Below are 22,140 nucleotides of genomic sequence, written 5' to 3' on the forward strand. Positions count from 1 at the left end.
AAAAAAAAAAAAAAAAAAAAGGAAAACGGTACGTGTGACACCCAGCAGCACAGCAGCATTATGTTGTTACAAATATGAGGAGGTATTTGTTCACATGCCGTGTAACCATTATAGAGAGTTGTTAGCAGTGTATGATAGAGAGCTAGATGTAGTATTTATGAGATTGCAGATCCTTAGTATAAGTCATGCTTGTTAAATGACTTTTTTTTCTTTTTTTTTTTTTTTTTTTCTTTTTTTTTTCTTTCTTTTTTTTTTTTCCTAAACAGAACAGGTATCAGATCAAATTTATAGGTGAAAATCTTATAGTGGCTAGGTGAAAAAGTACCGGAATTGAAAACTGGAGCTTTCCCTTAAGAAAATAATTTGATGTGTTAAAAAATTGAAGATTAATTTTTGAGAAAATTATTTACACTATCAAAGGGAAATTGTGTTGATTTCAGGAGACTTTGAAAGTCTTCTTGAAAGTCTTCTTGTGGTTTTCACATGAAAATATTTTGTTTAGGCTCTGTAACTGTAGTCACAGAAAGATGTAACAACATATTAATAATTTTAGCTGTATTAACAGAAAAAAAGTTTATGTTTATTAAAGTTGATTCATACATTTTCAGGTTTGTTATTGTTTCTTAATGACTTGAATGGTTTATTGTTGTTTTCTTTGTTTTGTTTATTTGCTTCTCTGCTGGTTTATTTTTAATATTAGCAAGGATGGGATTCAACACCAGGTCTCAGATGCCCAAATACAAGGTGTAAAAGTAGGTGTCTATATATGAATCAGGTCTCTAAATTCCTATGATAGTCAATGCAAGTCTTCAAGTCATGTCATACTATCTATTCTGCATAGATAACTCAGATCTCCAAATGAACCTAAATGGCACTAGACATATGTCTCTGGTAAAGAGCACTAGGGTCATTTTAACAATGGATAGAATTCCTCTGCTAAACACAGAGATCACAACACTTGATAAACCTTAGGCTGAACAATACACCCAGATGTACTGCATAGCAGATATTACACAAGACGTCTAAAGACCTGTATTCTTCTGATAAAAACAAACAAAAATGATCCTCCACCTAAAATAAATAAGCAAATAAATAAAAAAAAAAAAAGATTAAAAAATTGTCATCCAAGCAGAAAACTATAAAATGGCATTAGAAACCTAGAGTTAGCAGCAGAATCCTGCCCATTGGCCCTTATAATTAACAAAACTTTCTTTACAATATATATAAAAAACACTGGGGTCATCTCATCAGATTTTAAACACTGAATAATTAGTTGGCCTCTTTAATCTAATATAATTGTAAGCAGGGATAAGAATTGCAGAGGACAATCGATCTGATACTGCAATAAATTAGGCAGAATGAATCACTCACTGAACTAAATTCTGAAAAAGTCTAGTAATATAATCTAAAAATAGACCAATCTTTCTTTATAACTTCTAACATTCAATGAGAATGTTCCCTCATCGTGACTCACCTTTATCAAATTCAATGTGTAACTTCAGTATCTAAATTTAGAAGACTTTAAATCCTTATGGCCTTAGCTAAATAATACATTCACTACCACTTTCAGAAGCATAGTTCTTCTTTACCTAGCAAAATGTTCCTAATGTAGAGTGATCATTTTCTGTTTAGTTGCAGCATTTATCAGGGAATAAATCAGGAATAAAACAAGCAATTTATCAGGGGAATAAGGAAATAGAAGCTATTAGGAGATTAATTTATGTTTTCAAATATTGTAAATACTTTTGGCCAGAAGGAATACATAATTTAAAAGTTAATTCTGACATCTTAACATAGAGACATTACATTCTGGAACTGCCAAAATGTTTTGTTTCAGAGCTATTCTGAATGAAATATTCCTCTGGTTTGTTTGTTTTAAAGCACATAATTAATTTAACAATAATGGCAACAACAACAAAAAAGACAATTACTTCAATTCCAAAAGTAACCAAAATATTGAATCTCCTCTACATTCTAGTTTCACTTTTTTTTTTTTTTAATTTCATATATATATATATATATTAATTCCACTGTTCAGATATACACCCCTCATTAATATAATATATAACATAAAATATAATAAATATAAGTATAAATAATATAAAAACACACATAATATATAAATATATAAATATATAATGTATAAATATATAGTATATAAATATATATATATAAATATTACTAATAAATACAATTATTTATTTATTTTACTTAAATCTACATAGCCATTCAATAAACTTCAGTTTGTTTGTCAATGTAAACTAAGTGTACAGCAGATTTTTATGCTATCAGAAAAGAAGATATCTCCGTAACCTTTTCAATAGTTTAATAGGCAACAAGTTGTGGTAAAGAATTGAAAGGTTGGAAAAGATCTCCAAGATCATCCATAGTTTATACCTACATAAGAATATCTTAATAGCAAATACGCTGTCCATTTTTTACTCCTTGGAAGTATGAGTACTCCTTGGAAGACTGAGCATCTTATTGAGGTTAATCTATGGCCTACTCATGGGGAAGTCCATGGGACTTGCTAATAAGACATAGACACTCATAGACAGCAGCATCGGGAATGGCTAAGAAATGCTGTGATTGTACTGAGAGGTTAGACAACTTTAAAATCCACTAAAAGATATAATAGTCTTCAAACTGCGCCAAGGCCTAAGAGGAATGTTTTGAATTTGCTTCTCAGGAAATATTAGGCTAGTGTTTAAGATCAGAATTCTTGTTTTTGTTTTATTATTATTATTATTATTATTATTATTATTATTATTATTATTATTATTATTATTATTATTATTATTATTATTATTATTATTATTATTATTATTATTATGTGGATCTCTGTATGTCCTAATTTTGTCTGGGATAGAGTTAATTTTCTTCACAGCAACTGGTATATGTCATGTTTTAAATTTAGAATAAATATAATATTGTTAACGAACTGTTGTTTTAGTTGTTGCAGAGAAGTCCTTACACAGAGACAAGGACTTTTCAGCTTCTTGTGCTTCCCTGACAGCGAGGACAATAGGGGTGTACAAGAAGCTAGGAGGGGACAGAGCCAGGACGTCTGACCCAAACTGACCAAAGGAATATTCCATAACATGTGGTACAACAAAAACTGGGAGACTTGGCCAGAGTGGAGAGCTGCTCCAGGACTGGCTGGGCATCACTTAGCAGGTGGAGAGCAATTGAATTGTGCATCACTTGTTTTAAATATATATATATATATATATATATATATTCCATATATATTCCATTATTATAATAATACTATTTTGTCTTCTGTTTCTATGCTAAACTCTCTTTATCTGAACCCACAAGTTTTCTTTCCCCACCCCACACTTTCTAGTTTGTTCCTCCATCCCACTTGGGAGTAACAAAGTGCTGAGCAGGTACATTCATGCTGTGTTCATGCTTTTATTCATACAGTGTTTGTGGAAGAATGTAGGAGCCAGTCTCTGGACCCACATGTATATAAATAAGTAAATTTTGTTACCAAACTCCTTATTCACCTTGTTGAACATTTTCAGTAGTTCTGGTAATTTGTACTTAATTCTTCAAACAATACCTTCTTAGATTTTATGGCATGCTGTTGTTTTTTTTTGTTTGTTTGTTTTATTTAATTAATTATTTGTAATCTCAGGAGTTTTATTTGTCTTTAAAACATTTTTTTTCCTCTGGGTACTGAATCTTATTGTTAACATGCAGAAGCTATTTGCTCCCAAAGTATTAATGGCAAAAATATCTGAATAGATGCACATTTCTAAATAAAACAGCAATGAGCTAGATGGTTTAATATAGTTTAATATGGCAATGGTTTAATAAAAGATCCCAGATCATCCTTTTTTATCTCTATTTCTTAACTGATAAGTATTTCCTTAGCTCTATTTTCAGTCATTATACATAGTTCCCTTCAAGACATTCTGGTTCCCAAAAAGTCTATACAGACTACAATATAACAGATATGTCTCCTTCCATTCTGCATAATTCTCTATCTTCATCCCAGTGTCCCTCACAGCCTTGAAAACTACAGCACGTCCTCAGGCAGTGATTTGGAGTCTAAAACAAAAAACTGTACTTTCACATTTTAAAAACACCACTTCCATATAGCCCTCAAAATATTTATAAACTTTTGGTATTTAATTAAACAATTTTCCTATCTGAAGCATCCCACATGGAACCCCAAGGAGATGAGGGTCACATATTGTGCCTTTTATATATACTTTTTTTATGCCTTTTATATACTTCTCAGTGTGTGGGTATGCAAGCTGTTCTGTGCCATTTGGCCAGCAGCAGTAGGGACTGTTCTCATAGCTCTATGAAGGGATTCATATGTTCAGCACCGTAGATGTCCACATGAGGTCTTTGACATAAAATGACAGTTCTTGTTTTCTTCTCATTAGATTGGTGAAACAGCTGAGAAGCTTCTCAAGATGTCTGTTGAAGCCAAAATGTGCTCATGAATGTGCAATCACCCATAGCCTTCAAGAAAGCATCATATTTATAATCTAACACATGAAAAAAGAAGAAAGGATAGATTCTATGCAAAATAAAGTTCCCTCAACATACATTTTTTGAAGTATTAAAAGACTATGACTAGGAATGGTAGTTCTAGCAACTTCTTACTGTTTCTTACTGGAAGCAGTGGTGGTTAGTCACCTTTAAGAAAGACTGCACATGATTACTTGATACAAAATTGTAAGCACCAGACAAATAATTGAACAAACAAACAAACAAACCCATCTTTCTATAGAGTGGATTTCTAACTTAACAAAGCATGAAGGGAAAAAAAAAATAATACATCTAGTTCAAGAGTTGTATACAATGTCCCCTATCAAACAAGTGAGCAAGGTTTATTTATGCACATTTCTATTGTGTTTTCATGGGCAAGTCTCATCAGGAGGGTATGGATGGGTGGCACTGCAGGAGTGGCCTCTGTGAGAGGAGACTGGGGCTGCCCTATTCTGGATACAGACAGTTCCAGTTGGCCCCAGCAGTCCCACAGGCTGAGTCCAGCACCTGAGATGGTGGCATTTTCTTGATGACATTAAATTTCTTTTCTCTTGAGTATTTTTTTATTTAATATAAAGCAAAACATGCATAGCAGTGAGAAAATAACAGTGTGAGACGAAATCTTGTAAAAACCAAAGTTAGAGAAAGAGCAGATGTAGAAGGTGCTCCAGGTGCCAGAGCAGAGATTTCCCTGCAAGCTGTGGAGAGGACTGTTCACATTTCTGCCCACGCTGGGGCAGACAGATATTTCCTGAAAGGGAACAGTAACCTCTGGAGAGGCCACAAAGGAGTAGTTTTTTTCGTGAAGACTTATCAGCTTGTCAAGGACTGCAGCCCATAGAAGGACCCAGTCTGGAGCAGCGGACAGGAAGGAACATCAGAGGAACAACTATGGGCTTACCACAACCTCCATTTCCCATCCACCATTCTGTCTATGCCACTCAAGTAGTAGGAGAAGGTAGAGAAGCTAGAAAGGAAGGGGTGAAGTAGAGCCTGGGAAGAAAGGGGGAACAGAGGAAAGTTGTTTGTTGTTGTTATTTTTCCCCTGATTTTTATTTATTTTGTACTATCCATTCCTATTCTAATTGGCAGTAAATTAAATTATCTTTCTCCAGGTCTGTATATGTGGCTCAGCCCAACGCAGAGTATAAAATGTATTCCTTTCTAACAAATGGATATGCCCAGCATCATGAAAGTGAGCATATTATAGACACTGGTAATAAGAATCACATTTCTACTGTGATACAACGGAATATTGCAATCGCTATATTGTGCTTGTGTAGTGATTTCAGTACACTGTTAGATTCTCCAATACTCTGCTAATTCAGAATTTTTGTGTACCATCAGCTATCTTTGAATACATAAATTTGATATTAAACATTACACCCTCAAGGCATGGAAAAAAACTCAGAGAGTATTGGTCTCTGACAAGTGTGAACCATGACATTTTCTTCATAAGTCTAGCTAATGCATTTAATTAAATTTTTCTGCCACATGCACAGACACACACATGTAAATGCATTATCAAAGACAAGCAGTGGTTGTCTAAAGCTCAACTTAATTACTCCTACACAAACATTTACAAGGTTTTATGTTGTTCTAAGACATTGTCAGAAAGCATTTACTCCAGAAGGAAAAAGTCTCTTCTAAAGTCCTTTGTCCTGTCTTCCCTCTTAATTTACTCTCAGTCACCTCAAATGGAGATAGGCTTTCTTCAGACAAGTTGAACACATCTGTTAGCCAACACAGACTATAAATTTTACTCTAAATAGACACACACTTTTCAGTCAGCGGTGTAGTTCTCTAGATTCCGCTAGTGATACTGATCTTATAATCTTTGGTTAAAACAAGATCCTAGTCACTTGGGTAGCTTTATCACAGACACCTGTGTTTATATGTCTGAATACAAAACTGAATCCTACTGCTGTATTAAAATAAATAAATAAATAAATACATAAAAATGTTACCAGGTGCTGTGGATTAACCTGGCAAGTAGCTCAACACCACACAGACATTCACTCATTCCACCACCACCCTCCCAAGTGTTATGGGGAAGAAAATCGAAGAAAGGGGTGAAAGAACTCATTAATCCTTCATTAGGATGGTTTAATAAAAAAAGTTTTATTATTCTGTGTATACTATGGAAAATCCCTTTAACCAGATACTGGATTATCTGTCCTGGTTCTGTCCTCACCCAGCTTGTAGTGCACCCCCAGACTCCTGGTTGATGGAGCACTATAAGAAGCTGAAAAATCCTTGACTTAGAGTAATCACTGCTCTGCAACAATTAAAACATCAGCCTGTTATCAACATTATTCTCTCCTAAATCCAAAACACTATCACTTAGTAACATTCATGCTCTCATTATAGTAGCATACAATTCTAGTCATAGATCCACTTTTCTAAGGTTTAACTGAGACTTTGATATTGTGATGCTTAGTGCTACATTGGTGAAGAGTTAGGCACAGTATTTTGAAAATGAAATTATGTAGAGTTAGACACTAGAAGCCCTAGAATATCAAAAGTATGAAAGCTTATTTTCTAGCTGTTATCTCTGAAAGTGTATGTTCTCATACATTCAGTTTGCTCGTAACATAGTGCTAAGATACATAAATGAACTGATAAGAAAATAGGTACATCTGTGATTTCAGAGGCTGTAAGTTTGTCTTGATTCAGATACTACAAGTTGTAATATTCATTACTACACAACTTTGTTATTTTCAGTTGCCCCACTAAGGCATCCCAACATGGATCAAATGTAAGGCCCAGTTCTAAAAGTCTATTTCCTTCTCATTTTATATGTAGGGAACATTCTCTATAATCACCTAGAGTGAATAACCCAACACTGAGATTTATTTTGCCTCAACTATTGCCCAAAATGAAAAAGCACTCCCTCTTGTCTTTTTCTATGGTCAAGAGAGATAGGAAGACAAGTATATATTCAGGGTCAGTCTGGTCCCTCAAGATTTGATTCTTCAGTTGCTGACATTTTGATCGTGCCAGTTCATGACATTCTTTATATAAAGTCTAGCACAAACAATACGCTCAATAAGGCACCTTAGTTCAATATCTCAAGTTAGGTAGAATGAATTTGTTTTAAGTAATTAAATTAATCAAATACCTGCAAACAACATTTTATTTATTCATTTATTTATTTATTTATTTTGAATATGGCTCTTAGTGCCCTACATCTAAAATATGGCTTCAAAACAAGCCAGGAAGACTGGACAACCAAGACTCACAGCCATGCAGGGAATACAGGGAATACAGAGCTATACCAAAGACGTGTATAACAGAGCCATATGAAAGATGTGAATATCAGGTTGTGAGTCCTAGCATAGACCAATAACCACTGAATCATGCATTTGTCCCCTTTGAATTTTGTAGTTTCATATTGCTTAAACATTTGTGATTCATATGTTTGTAACTTGGGTTATTAGATTTAAATTACCCAACCAGAGTAAAGAAACAAAATTAATATGCTACTTCTTGTAAAGCACATCAGAAAGCCAAGTGGAAGAACATAGATAAAGATCAAGAAAATAAATAAATTTAGTTTCAGTTACAAGAGTGAGATATTTTTGTTCCAAGTAATTTCCTTCTCCAGCCTCTCAGAAAAAGTTCTTTGCTTGCTATTAAACATCAAACACCTTCTATAAATACCAAACACATCAGCAACTGTTGCTTAAGTTTAACATTTACTTTATCCACATTTTTGCACCTATTTTTTAATTTTATTTGCAGTGGAACTGTAACAGAAACATTACTGTATTTACTGGATGAAGGACATACTCTAGTTACATTAACACTCCTTCTAAAAATTGTTTTATTCCAAAACCATTAATCTCTGAAAAGCTGGCATACAAAAACTTTTATTTACACGGGTGATGTGTGAATATATTTTTCTTCTTCTTCCAGTTGTTTCACTATTCACTCTTGTCTGTCCTTTATGGCTCATAAGACTTGCACAACTGCTTCTAGGAATTAAATACACACACACATACACACATACACACACATATTTATATATATATGTTCTAATTTGATTTAATCTTCCCTTTCTTCACAGCAAGTAGTCAAACCATCTTCAAAATATAATTCTTATGAAAATGAATATCTGATATCATTATTAAATCACAAACAATGCAAGAGCACAGCCACAAGAAGAATCGTAGAATCATAGAATCATAGAATATCCTGAGTTGGAAGGGACCCTTAAGGATCATCAAGTCCAACTCTTGACACCGCACAGGTCTACCTAAAAGTTCAGACCATGTGACTAAGTGCACAGTCCAATCTCTTCTTAAATTCAGACAGGCTCGGTGCAGTGACCACTTCCCTGGGGAGCCTGTTCCCAGGGAATCAGATATTATGTTAGAAATCAGATATTATGTTAGAAAATAATAATAAATAGTAAGTGCATAGATAAATTAAAGATGATGATTCTGCTAAGAAAGACACATTTCAGCTGTTCCAGCAGTAGATAGGGAAAAGCTAATTGTGTTACTAGCAGTTAACACCAGCCAAATGAGAGAGACATTTCTGAGAAGTAATCTGTAATAAAATGTCTTCCATATATGGGATAATCAATGTTGAAATTTTCAGTAAAATATCTCAGCTTAAGAAAGATGAGGGCAAAAAGAGGGACAAGGATTCCTTGGGGCACATCCTAACACAACATTTTCAAAACATGAATAGAAAGAAGTTTTTATCAGTGCTGCCACTGTCTTTTACTGATTTTAGCAATCTGTGGATGCACTTTTGGTACAAAAATCTACACCATTCTAATGGATGTTAGAAGAGGTACAGGTTGTCATCTTTTCCACACATTGTGTATGAACTCAGTTCATTGTCAAGAATATCAGGAATTAGATCTACTTCCATATTGAAAATCCTTGTTATATTAGAGTCCACATTTTTGAAATTCATAAAGATCAAGAACTTTAACCTTGATACATATATCTGGAATAAGTAGAAGTCTATATTTACAATATTCCTAGTTACTGATACACTTCATTCACTTCTGAAATGTAAAATGTGGCACAGGTGAATGTTTCTGAAGCATAACAAAGCTTATGACATCATAGTTATTGTCAGAAACAATTCATTGTTACCTGTAAGAGCCAGGTAGTTGGTAATTTTTTTATTTCTCAAAGAGTATGCAAATCAATGTCAAGCATATTTTATCTCAAGGTCTTTCTTATTGGAAGCAACAAAGAACAGAAGATTAGAGTTTGTATGAAATATATCATGATTTATTATATTAATAGTTCTATCATTTCCAGATTCATATTCTAAATGTTCTTTTCTCTTGTATCATCAAGTAGATGCTGTCATTTTTTTTCCAGACCATTATACTTCATGATATATTAATGCTGGCATCACTGAGGAGGTTAACAGTAAAAGCTACCTTGCGATTTCATTTTTTTTCGGAAGTTGTAGATATTTAACTGCATTCTTTTTCTGAGAAAATTATTTTCTTACAAACCTCTTCAAAATGGAAAAAAGGACTGTAATTAGATGTAGTTAAAATGCTTTAAAGCAGGTATACAAGGGCTAGTGAAAATTTGCAATCCAAAACATTAGAAGTCTTTAGAAGTTCAAACAAATATAATAGAAATTTCAGAAGTTATTATTTCATAAGTATGTGTAATGTTCACAACAAATTGTAAAGACTAAAAGCAATGATAGCTCTACTCTGTGGTTATCAGGTTGCACTTCATAAACTGTGTCTAGTTCTGGTATCCACAATTCAAAAAAGACACAGACACACTAGCGAGGATTCAAAGGAGGGTCACAAAGATGAAAAAAGAGCTGGAGAACCTGCGCTATGAGCAAAAACTGAAGAAGTTAGGTCTTTTTACCCTGGAGAAGAGAAGGCTCAGGGGAGACCTCATGACAGTATTCCAGTACCAAAAGGCAGATACAAAGAGAATGGAGATGTTCTTTTCATAAAGATACACAAAGAGAGGACAAAGAGAAAAGAATACAAGTTGCACTGGGAGAGTCTTCTCCAGAAAATATAAGACTTTATTTATTTATTTATTTATTTATTTATTTATTACAGGAAGAACAATTAATCAGTGGAATAATCTCTCAAGGGATGTAGAAGAATGCCCATAATGGGAGGTTTTCAAGATGAAACTGGACAGGATGCTAAACCTAGACACCCTCTCCATAAATTTCCAGGGCCATTCTATTATTTCATGATTTTATGAATGCTTTCATAAAAATTCTCAAAGAATTTTGTGTTTGTATGTCTATATAGAAGAGAATAAACCTATGTAGCATTCACTTAGAAATGTTGATCTAGCTTTCTTTGGGTTAAAATAGGAAAATATCTGTTTTTAAGATCTGGAAATGTTAGTAGCCCACTTGCCTGTTGCAGACACAGATAAAGTAATGAGCACAGATTATATCATTGCATCACCACAGCATTGCAACTCCATGGCAGCAGGTGCTGTCACAGATGTAAATCACAATCCTAAATAGTTGTCCTATATGGATGTCTTCTGCCAGACTAAGTACCCTTATACACATGACATAAAGAATGTCATTAATACAAAAGGAAAAATACCAGAAAGACCAGAGTTACATTTGGTACAATACACTCTGTTTTCAGGACCACACGTTCATACTACAGCTTGGCCAGCAATTAAATTATTGTAAGTTGCCAATCCAGGTGGACACCACAAGTGTATGTAGGGTGCTAGCTGCTGGTCAAGCTTGCATCACTTTTGCAAGTGAGTCACTCCAGAATGCAATTTAATGTGCAACTTCACAACTTCAATCTTTATTCTACCATGAGGGAAACCTTTTTAAGTGCACCAAGCTCAAGACACTAAGCTCAAGACAGCAATTACAGTGAGAATTCATATCAAGAATAACAGCACCACATCTGCTACCACACTAAAGCATGTTGGTATTCTGTTGTGAGATGTATATTTGTATATATGTGTTGTTCGTCAAACTGGCCAAAGACTTGTAGCTTTTTAGAAGTGTGATTTGTGGTACCTGTGATTGTTCAGGGTTTGCCTGAATAATCAAGTTACAGCAAAGTAACTCCAATCAGGAGGCTAAGGACTAGTATATAAGTTTAGTAGTTTAACCAATCAACAAATAAAACACCTAGGTAATACCATTAGTTGTTCATGGCTTTCTGTTATTTCTGTTCTTCTCATTATAGGGAGGAGAAATAATTGGAAAACAAATAAGCTGTCAGTGAAATCAGTCATGAGCAGTCAGTGTTCTAAATATTTTATTTCCTGGAAGTGGTTGACTTCTATTCTGAGACATTATTTCTTGAACAATTCTCTTCCTTGAGGAGCTCATGTATGTGTGGATGTGGACTTGGCGAGTTATTCATTTACTTGAGTTTCTCTCAGCTTTCAACTCCAGTTCATTTCGCCTAGGGTTCTTGATTCATAAACACACATCAGTTTCATTTTCATTCATCTACTGAATATTTAAAAAATCTACAGTATTCAAAGACTACATGTTCTTGCAATTTACCTTGGTATGATTATGCAGAGATAATAAATAAATAAATAAAAGAAAAAACTCTTCAAATTTGTAAAACATCCTGTCTGAATATTTTTTATTTCAAAAAAAAAATAAATGTAAGTGGCACAAGTAACAATACCATTATAAATTCATTAAACAAAAAAGAAATGAATATAATGTATCAACTATTGCAGTACATTTAAATAAATTGCTTCTGAAATCTGTGAAAAGACCCTAAGGCATCCATTGCTAAAAGAATATCAGTCAAAATGTTTGGTGATCCCCCCATTCAGTTTCTCTTTATATATCAAACACAAATTTCTTGTCATCATGGCCTTTCACAGTTGATTACCGTCTCTCATTTCTTATTTGTCACTGACACCAACTTGCTTTTTCTATCATGCTGTATTTATACTGCTTAAACTTTCAGTCATGATACCACTACATTTTCCCCTATATCTGCTGTTATCCTTTAGATGGTGTCCTTCACTCTAATCAAAATAATAAGCATTTGTTGTTTTCACCCCATTAAAAAAAAAAAAAAGAGTTTCGTTTGCTATTCCTAAGTCAAATGACAAGTAATCATTACTGTGATTGTAGAGTATATAGTGAAAATACTTTGTTGGAACAACCTCTATATAACATTTCTGAAACATTCTTTTACAAGATAATATTCTTCCCGTAGTTATTGTGGAGTTTTCTTCTAATTCAAGATTAGCTTTTTGAGATTCAGTTCTTGAAGTATTTTCAGTTGCAATATACGTGTTACTTCATATATACATCATATATCATATTCACATATACATCTCTATAGCATGGAGATTTACCTTTAACTGTGCTTGTTAGTTATATCATTGGACATTCATGTAGCATTTGATTACCTGAGAACAAAGTAATTTATTTATGTATTTATTTTATGGTAATAATATAACTCTTTCCATCAGGAATCTTCAAATAGAACTTATGCACATGGTTTCATATTAAGGAATGTTTGATCATTTATTGATGATCAAAATAATTTGAGAAAAAACTTTATTATGGGAGATTGCAATCTCGCACAGTATATATACATTTTAAAGACTAATTTCATAAAATTGTAAATAAATAAGTGAATAAACAGGATTATGATTGAGAGGAGAGAGAAAGAGAGAAAGAGGGAAAGAGGGAAAGAGGAAAGAAAAAGAAAGAAAGAAAGAAAGAAAGAAAGAAAGAAAGAAAGAAAGAAAGAAAGAAAGAAAGAAAGAAAGAAAGAAAGAAAGAAAGAAAGAAAGAAAGAAAGAAAGAAAGAAAGAAAGAAAAAGAAAGAAAGAGAAAGAGAAAGAGAAAGAGAAAGAGAAAGAGAAAGAGAAAGAGAAAGAGAAAGAGAAAGAGAAAGACAAAGACAAAGACAAAGACAAAGACAAAGACAAAGACAAAGACAAAAAGAGAAAGAGAAAGAGGAAGAAAAAGAAAAAGAAAGAGAAAGAAAAAGAAAAAGAGAAAAAGAGGAAGAAAAAGAGGAAGAAAAAGAGGAAGAAAAAGAAAAAGAGGAAGAAAAAGAGGAAGAAAAAGAGGAAGAAAAAGAAAAAGAAAAAGAAAAAGAAAAAGAAAAAGAAAAAGAAAAAGAAAAAGAAAAAGAAAAAGAAAAAGAAAAAGAAAGAAAAAGAAAAAGAAAAAGAAAAAGAAAAAGAAAAAGAAAAAGAAAAAGAAAAAGAAAAAGAAAAAGAAAAAGAAAAAGAAAAAAGAAAAGTAAGAATTCTTCAATTATATGTTGATTGTGGATCACTTCACAACAAATTTATTATCAGCTGGATGTCACTTTGCATGATCAGCATCTATGAAACTGTTTCTGGGGCTTAGATTTGCAATACTTTTTAAATTAAGCAAAATATTTTCAGGAAAGCAGAGTATTATCTAAAGACTCTTAATAATGTTTGACCAATTTTCTGTATGACTATATGCACTAAATAATCACAGTAATATAGAATCATAGCATCATACAATGCTTAGGATTGTAAGGGCTCTTAAAGATTATCTATATCCACACCCTCTGCCATGGGCAGGGACACCAGGTTTCTCAAAATCCCATCCAAATTGGTCTTGAAAACTTCCAAGGATGGGGCGTCCACAACTTATCTGAGCAAGCTGTTCCAGTGCTACACCACCACCCTCACAGTAAAGAATTTCTTCCAAATATCGAATCTTAATCTACTTTTTTTTTTTTTTCTTTTTCAGTTTAAATCCATTACTCCTTGTCCTATCGCTACAATCTCTGTCTGTAGTGATGAGACAAGATCATGAAAAAAGGACAGGATAAAGCTACCGTTTCATTAAGCAAAGCTCAAAGTTCAATTAAATCTGGGGAAAGAACAGAAAAGGGACACTTGCACAAATAACAGTCTGGAGTAACCGCCTCTGACAGAGAATGACAGAACTTGGCTGGTTTAGTTTGGCAAAATGAAGACTGAGAAGAAAGGTGACTTCTCTATAAATATAACATGAAGAAATGTCATCAAAAATAGCTATTAAAACTAAAGAAAATATTGGCTCAAAACCTCTTGTATACAAACTAACCTTGAATACATTTTGGCTGTAAGTTAGCAGAAGATTTCTAACCATCTGAGAAATAAGGTCCAGGAATAGAATTGCAATTAGAGTAGTGTGGAAAAACACTGAACTCTAAAAAACAAAACAAAGCAAACAAAAAGAGCAAAAACAGATCAATCCAGTTATTAAAATAAGTAGGAAATGTGATTCCTTTGTGAAAGGTGGAAACTTCTCATTCCATAATTGTGTCAGGCATAGTATACAGAAAATATCAATTGGAACAAGATCTCTTTTTGATATTGAATCTTTTAGAGTTGTGTTTTTTTTTGTTTGTTTGTTTGTTTGTTTGTTTTTGTTTTTGTTTTTTTTTTTAATAGACTATAACCTTAACATATAATTGAGTTTAAAGAACACCTTTATTTTTCATTCCTTTCAAAGAAAGACTTATTTAACCCTCCCTAGAGTTCCCTATTCTGTCATTTTTCTTCTTGTTCTTTGTCGTTTTCTGAGTTTTAATGCAACTTATTTTGTGCCTCCTCTGCTGTCTCTGGGAGATCATTTTATTTATGGCCTATCTTGCTTGACTTTCTAAGGCTGAATGTCTTCTTTGCCCTTAGCAATTTGGGGATAAAAGGTGTATATATATATATATATAAATATATATATATATAATTTATATAAATTTTATATATACTGGTGATAAAAGGTGTATATATATATATATATATATATATATATAAAGAAAATAAAATGAACTTGTTATACATATGTTTTGAAGCATTCCTAATGTGATGTTAAGAATAGAATTCTGCACTTTATGTGCATGATAGCTTGAGAAAGAATAAAAATCAAATGAGGTAGAAACAACAACAACAACAACAACAACCACCAAACTGTGAGAAGTGAAATAAACCATGTATAGAGCATATGAAAGCATTATCACTAAATATATTCAGTACTCATTAAATGTCATTAATTTGATCTATTTTTGAGTTGGTCATGGTGTGCCAGACAGATGGAGCAGCCAAATAGTATTTTACTCTCTCTAGACGTCTTCTAGATGGTCTGGAAGTGTCTGGAAATCTATCTTCAGGTATTTTCTTTGTTCTTAATTTGTCTTTTAAAGATTGCAAACACTGGATTAGTCATTAACATTAGTTATAAAATAGTTATTAATTATTAGTTATTAAATTATTAAGTTATTAGTTATTAATTAGTTATTAATACTTAAGTTATGTTTAAAATGACATATAATTATTAATGGAAGAATATTGTCCTAGTGGAGCAGTACTACAATTTTTACAGTCATAGTAGATTAATATGATATAATCAGCTCAGTCTTGCTTAATATCTTTCCCCCAGAAAAAGAGAGGAAAAGACTCTTTTCAAAGAGTATAACTGAATTCACATTATTGATAGTTGGCTGGATAACTACTGTTTCCAAAAACAAAATTAACAAAAATATATTGTTAATGAAGACAAATATTTAACTAAAAAAAAACAACAATAACAACAACAACACACAGAATATGTTTACAACCCCACTATGGGAATACTATATATTAGCTTCAAGAGGATCAAACTTTATGAAATAGACAATATTTAGATCTAAATTAAGTTGTTTTCTCTTTGGCCAAGCAGAAAATCATTACCTTAATGGATAACATTGCTAGTTGTTCAATGAATTGTAATTTTGCAAATTCTTTTCAATGCCATTACATGTAGGTAGTCAAAAATATAGGTAATCAAAATACGAGTAATGGGATAGAAGCAATGTATAATTAAATGTTTACTATCTGCCTATAGTTTCTGGTGTTTCAAAAGGTAGCATGAAATAAAAGCAGAAACAATCATTTATTAAAATGTCAAAATCAGTAAGATCAGTGTAGTGAAAGACTGACATTTGAAAAAAATGTTATCCTCTGTGAAGAAAAAACATAAATTAATATAAAAATAACAGTTACATAAGAGAAAGAGTTTACTGCAAAGTTTCGCACTTCTTTGGAAATATATTTATGTTACTGTAGACTTTCTTCTGAAATTTGGGAATGTTAATGATTTTGGGAATGTTAATGATTCCAGAAAAAATAATCGGTGTTCTACTTGACAGCAAGAGAGATCTTCACCACCTGTTAAATGTTAGAATTTAACATTTAACATTTAGCCTGTTCTGAAAAGATTTTACCTGAAATACACAGGATGGTACTAAGATAATATTTTCCTCAAGGTTTGCCAAATACTCTTACGTGAAATTTTAAAATATAGCTCATTGTTTTTTGTTTTATTTCCATTGTGTTTTTCAAAACTTACTTTTTTTTTTTTTAATATAAACTATTCTTATCACATTCTGATACGTCTGTGATTCTTATAATCTTCATGCTTTGACAAAAACAACAACAACAACAACAACTGCAAATATAATTGTTCATTTATAGATTGGATATATGTTCTTTCATGCACATAATCTCTTATGTATAGAAGAACTGAATTTTCTCTATTTTTCAACATATATACAAAAACGTAGTGACCATCAGGTGTAAATTTAATAACAAATTTCTGGAATGCTCTGCAGACAAGAGACAGACAAATATAAACTTTTTGAGGTTCTAATATAAGCCATATTTCATTTTCCTTTACATAGCCTTAAAATTATTGTTAATGTTGTATTGGGTTTGCGTGGCAAGGTTTAGGTAGCAGGGAGGCTGCAGGCATCATCTCTGTGAGAAGAGTCCAGAAACTGCCCTATGTCAGATGAGAGCCAGCTCCAGCTGGCTCCAAAAGGGACCCACTACTGACCAGAGCCAAGACAGTGAACAGTTCTGGTTCTGCCTTTATGGGAGCAGATTTAAGAAAGGGAAAAAACTGCTGTGCAACATCAGCTGAGAGAGCGAGGAGTGAGAAACAACCCTGCAGACTCCAAGATCAGTGCAGAAGGAGCCAGAGGAGGTGCTCCAGGTGCTGGAGCAGAAGTTTCCCTGTGGCCTGTGTAGGCTGTCCACCTGCAGCCCTTGGGGTACCACAGCAGAGGTTTCCACAATGCAGCCTGTGAGGACCCCCCAGTGCAGAAAGTGTATCTGCCTTCAAGGAAGCTATAGCCCATGGAGAACCCCTGCAGGAGTAGACCCCAGAACAGAGCTGTAGCCTGTGGAGAGGAGCCCATGCAAGAGCAGGTGACCTGGCAGGAGCTACCACGCATGGTGGACCCATGTTGTAGTATTTTGCTCCTGACAGATGGAACCAATGGTAAGGACCCATACTGGAGCAGTTCTTGAAGAGCTGCTCTATGTGGATCCACATAGGATCATTTTGGGAAGGATGACATCCTGTGGGAGGGACTCTTTGTCAGAGCCAGGGAAGAGAGTGACTATGAAGGAATGGCGGAAACAAAGCATTACAGGGTGACAACAAGCCCTATTCCCCATTCCCCTGCACCACTTGGGGGAGAGGAGGTAAGAGAGTGTGGATGCGGAGGAATGTGTTTTTAGTTTGCTTTTAGTTTATCATTCTAGTCTGTTAGTAATAGGCGATAAATTATATTAATCTCCCTATGCTGAGTCTGTTTTGCCTGTGATAATAATTGTTGAGTGATTTTCCAGTCCTTACCTCAACCCTTAAGTCCTCCCCATCATATTTTCTTCCTGTAAAGCGGGACATTTCCTTCTGCTGAACTTCATGAGACACCTAGTAACCCATTCCTCCAGCTTGTCAAAGTCCTTCTAAATGACATCACAACTATTTGGAATGTCAACCTATTTTTGTATCAACAGCAAATTTGCTGAGGGTTTACCCTCAGCATTACCTTTGGTTGTAAACTACAGCTGTTGTTTATATATATATTTAAAGTAGATCTGTGTAATATTTGCATTTGACCACCTCCAAGCAGTGAAAGAGAACAGGTAGGAAGTCAATAAATTTCTCTTGTAGCCTGAGTGGCTGATTATGCCTCTCTTGGAGAGAAAGGAAATGAGAGATATTACACTTTATATATTAATACAGCATGTTCTGATCTTTTTATATGCTGTAGATGCAGCAAATTTGCAGCTTCTCCTGAAGAACTTTCAGTTTATTTAACTATTAATTGGGTCAAAGATAGAAAAACTCTTTTCCTTTGGTCAGCTAGTAGGTGAGCCGCTTTCTTGTATGCAGAAGGCCCAGATCCAGATTTCTCTGCAAATTAGCAGCTATTTTTTTCAGATACAATAGCAGAATTGATTTAGCTTTTGTATTTTTATGTGATTTGTGCAGTCCTCTGAGAGATAAAGCAGTGGCAACAAAATCTGACAAGACTAGTTAGGAAGACTTTATGACTTTTTTTTTTTTTTTTTTTTTTTTTTAGTTAAAATAGACTAATTAATAAATTAGATACAAGGTGAGTCTCAAACACTTACAAATAGCAACAAAGAAGTTCACAAAGTAGTTAGATATTGTAAAAACAAACAAGTGACAAACTAAAATCTGGACTAAATCTGTGTCATGAGTATGAAGTAAATTTATGGTGTTTAAGTAATATTTAACATGGGGAGTTACTTTATTATTATTATTATTATTTTTTAAGTAAAAAAAAAGTAAATGAATAAACTGAAATTAAATTAACCTGCTTGTAAATGTGAATGTCTTCATAGAATTATTGGGCTATAATGTTCTTCTATAATGTTCTTTCCTTCCCCTTTTTTTTATTATTTTTTATTGTTATTTTTATTTTTGTCGAATTGATATGGTTGAAGATGTTAAGCAGTTTTCAAGTCACTGATTTGATTGATTTGACCACACCAAAAACAATGAACTACTGTGGAAAAGAGATGAGAAACAAACAAACAAAAAAGTCTACGTAGATTACATAGGTAATTGAGTGAGTGGTGCGTGGGGTATAAGCAGAAGCAGAATAATAATGAGTAGTAGCACTAATCCTATGTCCAGAGTAATCTGTGCAACAAATCATCTTGCAAATTGTGCCATTATAGAAGTGAAAGTGCAGAACAGCATTGGCAAACATGGTCTAGTAATATATGAAAGGAACAAGTAGAACAAGACAGTAATGCAGTTTACAAGACAAAACTTTACTATGAAAAAATAAGCACTGAAAACAATGAAGAACATGAACTAGGACTTGTTCAGGGATAATTAATAAAATGTTTAAATGATCAAAAAAGAGAATAGCAGAATCAAAGATTACAAATTTCCAGGCTTAAAAATAGTGACACACGTCACTATTTGTGACTCTTAGTGAGTCACAAAATGACTCAGTAAGACAGAAAAGTGTGGTATTTAAAAAAAAAAAAAAAAGAGCAAGGGCCCCAAGAATGTTTTATAGCAATGGAATACAAGATCTGACATAAGAGAACTACAGATGACATTGTTTCCATAATGCCAAAGGCAAAATTTTCCTGTTCTTTATTTCTGTAACATATTTTAAAATAGGTAACAACTTTGTAAAATAGTGCCTTCAGCATGAGGAAAATGTGTCGTAGTTTAGCTGCCCATCAGGGAGCTAAGTACCTCCCATCCACTCTCTCTGTCTCCCCATGTGCGATTGGAAAGGTAAAAGTGTGAGAACTCATGGGTTGGGATAAAGACGAGGTGTTTTACTAGGTAAAACAAAAGCCATGAACAAAAGAAAAGCCAAACAAGGAATTGAATTGCTTTTTCCCATTGGCAGGAAGCTACTTCCAGGAAAACAAGGGTCATTGTGTATAATGGGAAGAAAAATACCATCACTCTGAATGTTCCTTGCCTTCCTCCATCTTTACCCCAGCTTTTACTGCTGAGCATGATGACATATGGTTTGGGATATGTGTTTTATCTGTCTGTGTCAGCTGTCCTGGTTCTGCCCCCTCCCAGCTCTTTGTGCACCCCCAGCCTACACCTTACACTAGCATACTAGCTAGTATAAGCAGAAAGAAGCAGAAAGGTCCTTGGCTCTGTGTAAGCACTGCTCTTCAACACCTGAAAACACTGCTGTGTTACCACTACTATTTTCATAAAAAATCCAAAACACATCATTGTGTGACGCTCTACAAAGAAAATTATCTGTCTCAACCAAAACTTTGACATGTCATGATAAATGAACCAAAATACCAAAGCAGGCAAAAAAAAAAAATAGTATAGTCAGTAATATAAGTTATCTTAGGCCTTATTCAAAAATAGCTTTTCCCGGAAAGAAACACCAGCAGATGAAAAACAAACAAACAAACAAAATAAACAAACAAAAAAAGTTAAAAATCATTGGTGTAATTCTATTTCCATAAGCTTGATAACTGACTTATCAGACTAAGGAATTATCTAAACCTAGGAAAAAAGTGATAATTGGAAGCACATTGAAAGAGCTTGGAGGTGAGAATGAAAAATTAGAATAGTCAACTATTTAAAAGGTTTATGATATACATATTTTTCCATCTGTATATTTTTTCATCTTTTGCATATGTTCACTATAGTGACTTGGAGTGCTCTTCACAAATAACAACTGGACATTCAGTTTTAAGATCAGATTACAAATGACTGAGTCTATAAGAGAAGGTATAAGAATTTAAAGTTCAACAACAAGAACAACAGATGTTGGTGATTGTGGAAGTTTCTCAATGAACTGGAAAAACACAGTGTCTAACTCAGAAAATTCTGAAGAAAAAAAAAAGAAAAAAAAAAGAGTTATGTTTAGATTGCCTAAGTCTTTATCCTTTGTTATCAATATCCCAGAAATTGAGGCCTCATTTTTTTTGAAATAACATGTTCAAAAAGTGTGGTGAAGGTTTGAAAAGAAGAGACAGTGTTTTGACAATTTTGAAGATTGGTCAGCTCTAATAAGCGAGCAGGCAGAGAGCAAAAACAGATATGTTTCCCTCAGGTTCAATTGTACTAGTTTCTTGCATGTTCATTTAGTGTTACTCATGCATTTATATATGTTATATAATTTTGAATTAACTAACAGTATTCACATGCACTGTCAGCTTAAGACTCTGTCATCAATTTTGTTATTTGCATTATTTGACCTTCTACAGAATTTCTTCAAATATTTCTTTGACATCTTGAAGACAGCTTACATAGGGACAATGGAAACTGCATTTTTATATTTCTGCACTGCTTGTAGAGTGTTTATGAATTCACTGATGAAGCATGAATCCTTGTAATTGGCTATTGTTATATATTTTGGTATTCTTTATTGTATTATAAAATAATATTATAACTATTACAATATTATTCTTAATTGTATAATATTTTTATATTATGTTATGGTAAAAATCCAGTCACAAGGAAAAAACAGTCAGTGTTAGATCTGGGTACAGACAGAAGAACTATGAAAAATTGTGAAGTAGTCTCCTGGATATTTACGGGCATCTCCAAAAGCAGGCAGTTAAGCATATAGATGAAGTTCATATCATCTAACATTAAATAATCAATAATTTTACATTCCTTGTAAAGACAAAAAAAAAAAAAAAGAAACAAACAAATGTTCAGGGAAACTATTTCATCTTATTGCAAACGTCTTAATTAGACAATAACTATATTCTAGATATTCAGTTGATCTAATTTATTTGTTAATGTTAGAATAAGAAATTTAAATTCTGGAGGCATTTATTCTTTCCATCAATTATATATATATATAAA

General features: G+C 33.2%; 1 protein-coding gene and 1 long non-coding RNA gene across 3 annotated transcripts in view; both read right to left on the reverse strand.

The window, feature by feature from the left end:
• Positions 1–22,140, reverse strand: part of LOC140001296 (uncharacterized) — a 739,961-nt gene that overhangs the window by 84,100 nt on the left and 633,721 nt on the right. The gene's annotated exons all lie outside the window — the stretch shown is intronic.
• Positions 11,754–18,264, reverse strand: LOC140001478 (uncharacterized). The gene is made up of 3 exons (XR_011806716.1): positions 18,145–18,264; positions 12,843–12,896; positions 11,754–11,928 (listed from the first exon to the last, which is right to left on the reverse strand). It is a non-coding gene; the product is annotated as an uncharacterized lncRNA (long non-coding RNA).

Source organism: Anas platyrhynchos, chromosome 1, assembly GCF_047663525.1.
Source record: "Anas platyrhynchos isolate ZD024472 breed Pekin duck chromosome 1, IASCAAS_PekinDuck_T2T, whole genome shotgun sequence".
Lineage (NCBI taxonomy): Eukaryota > Metazoa > Chordata > Aves > Anseriformes > Anatidae > Anas > Anas platyrhynchos.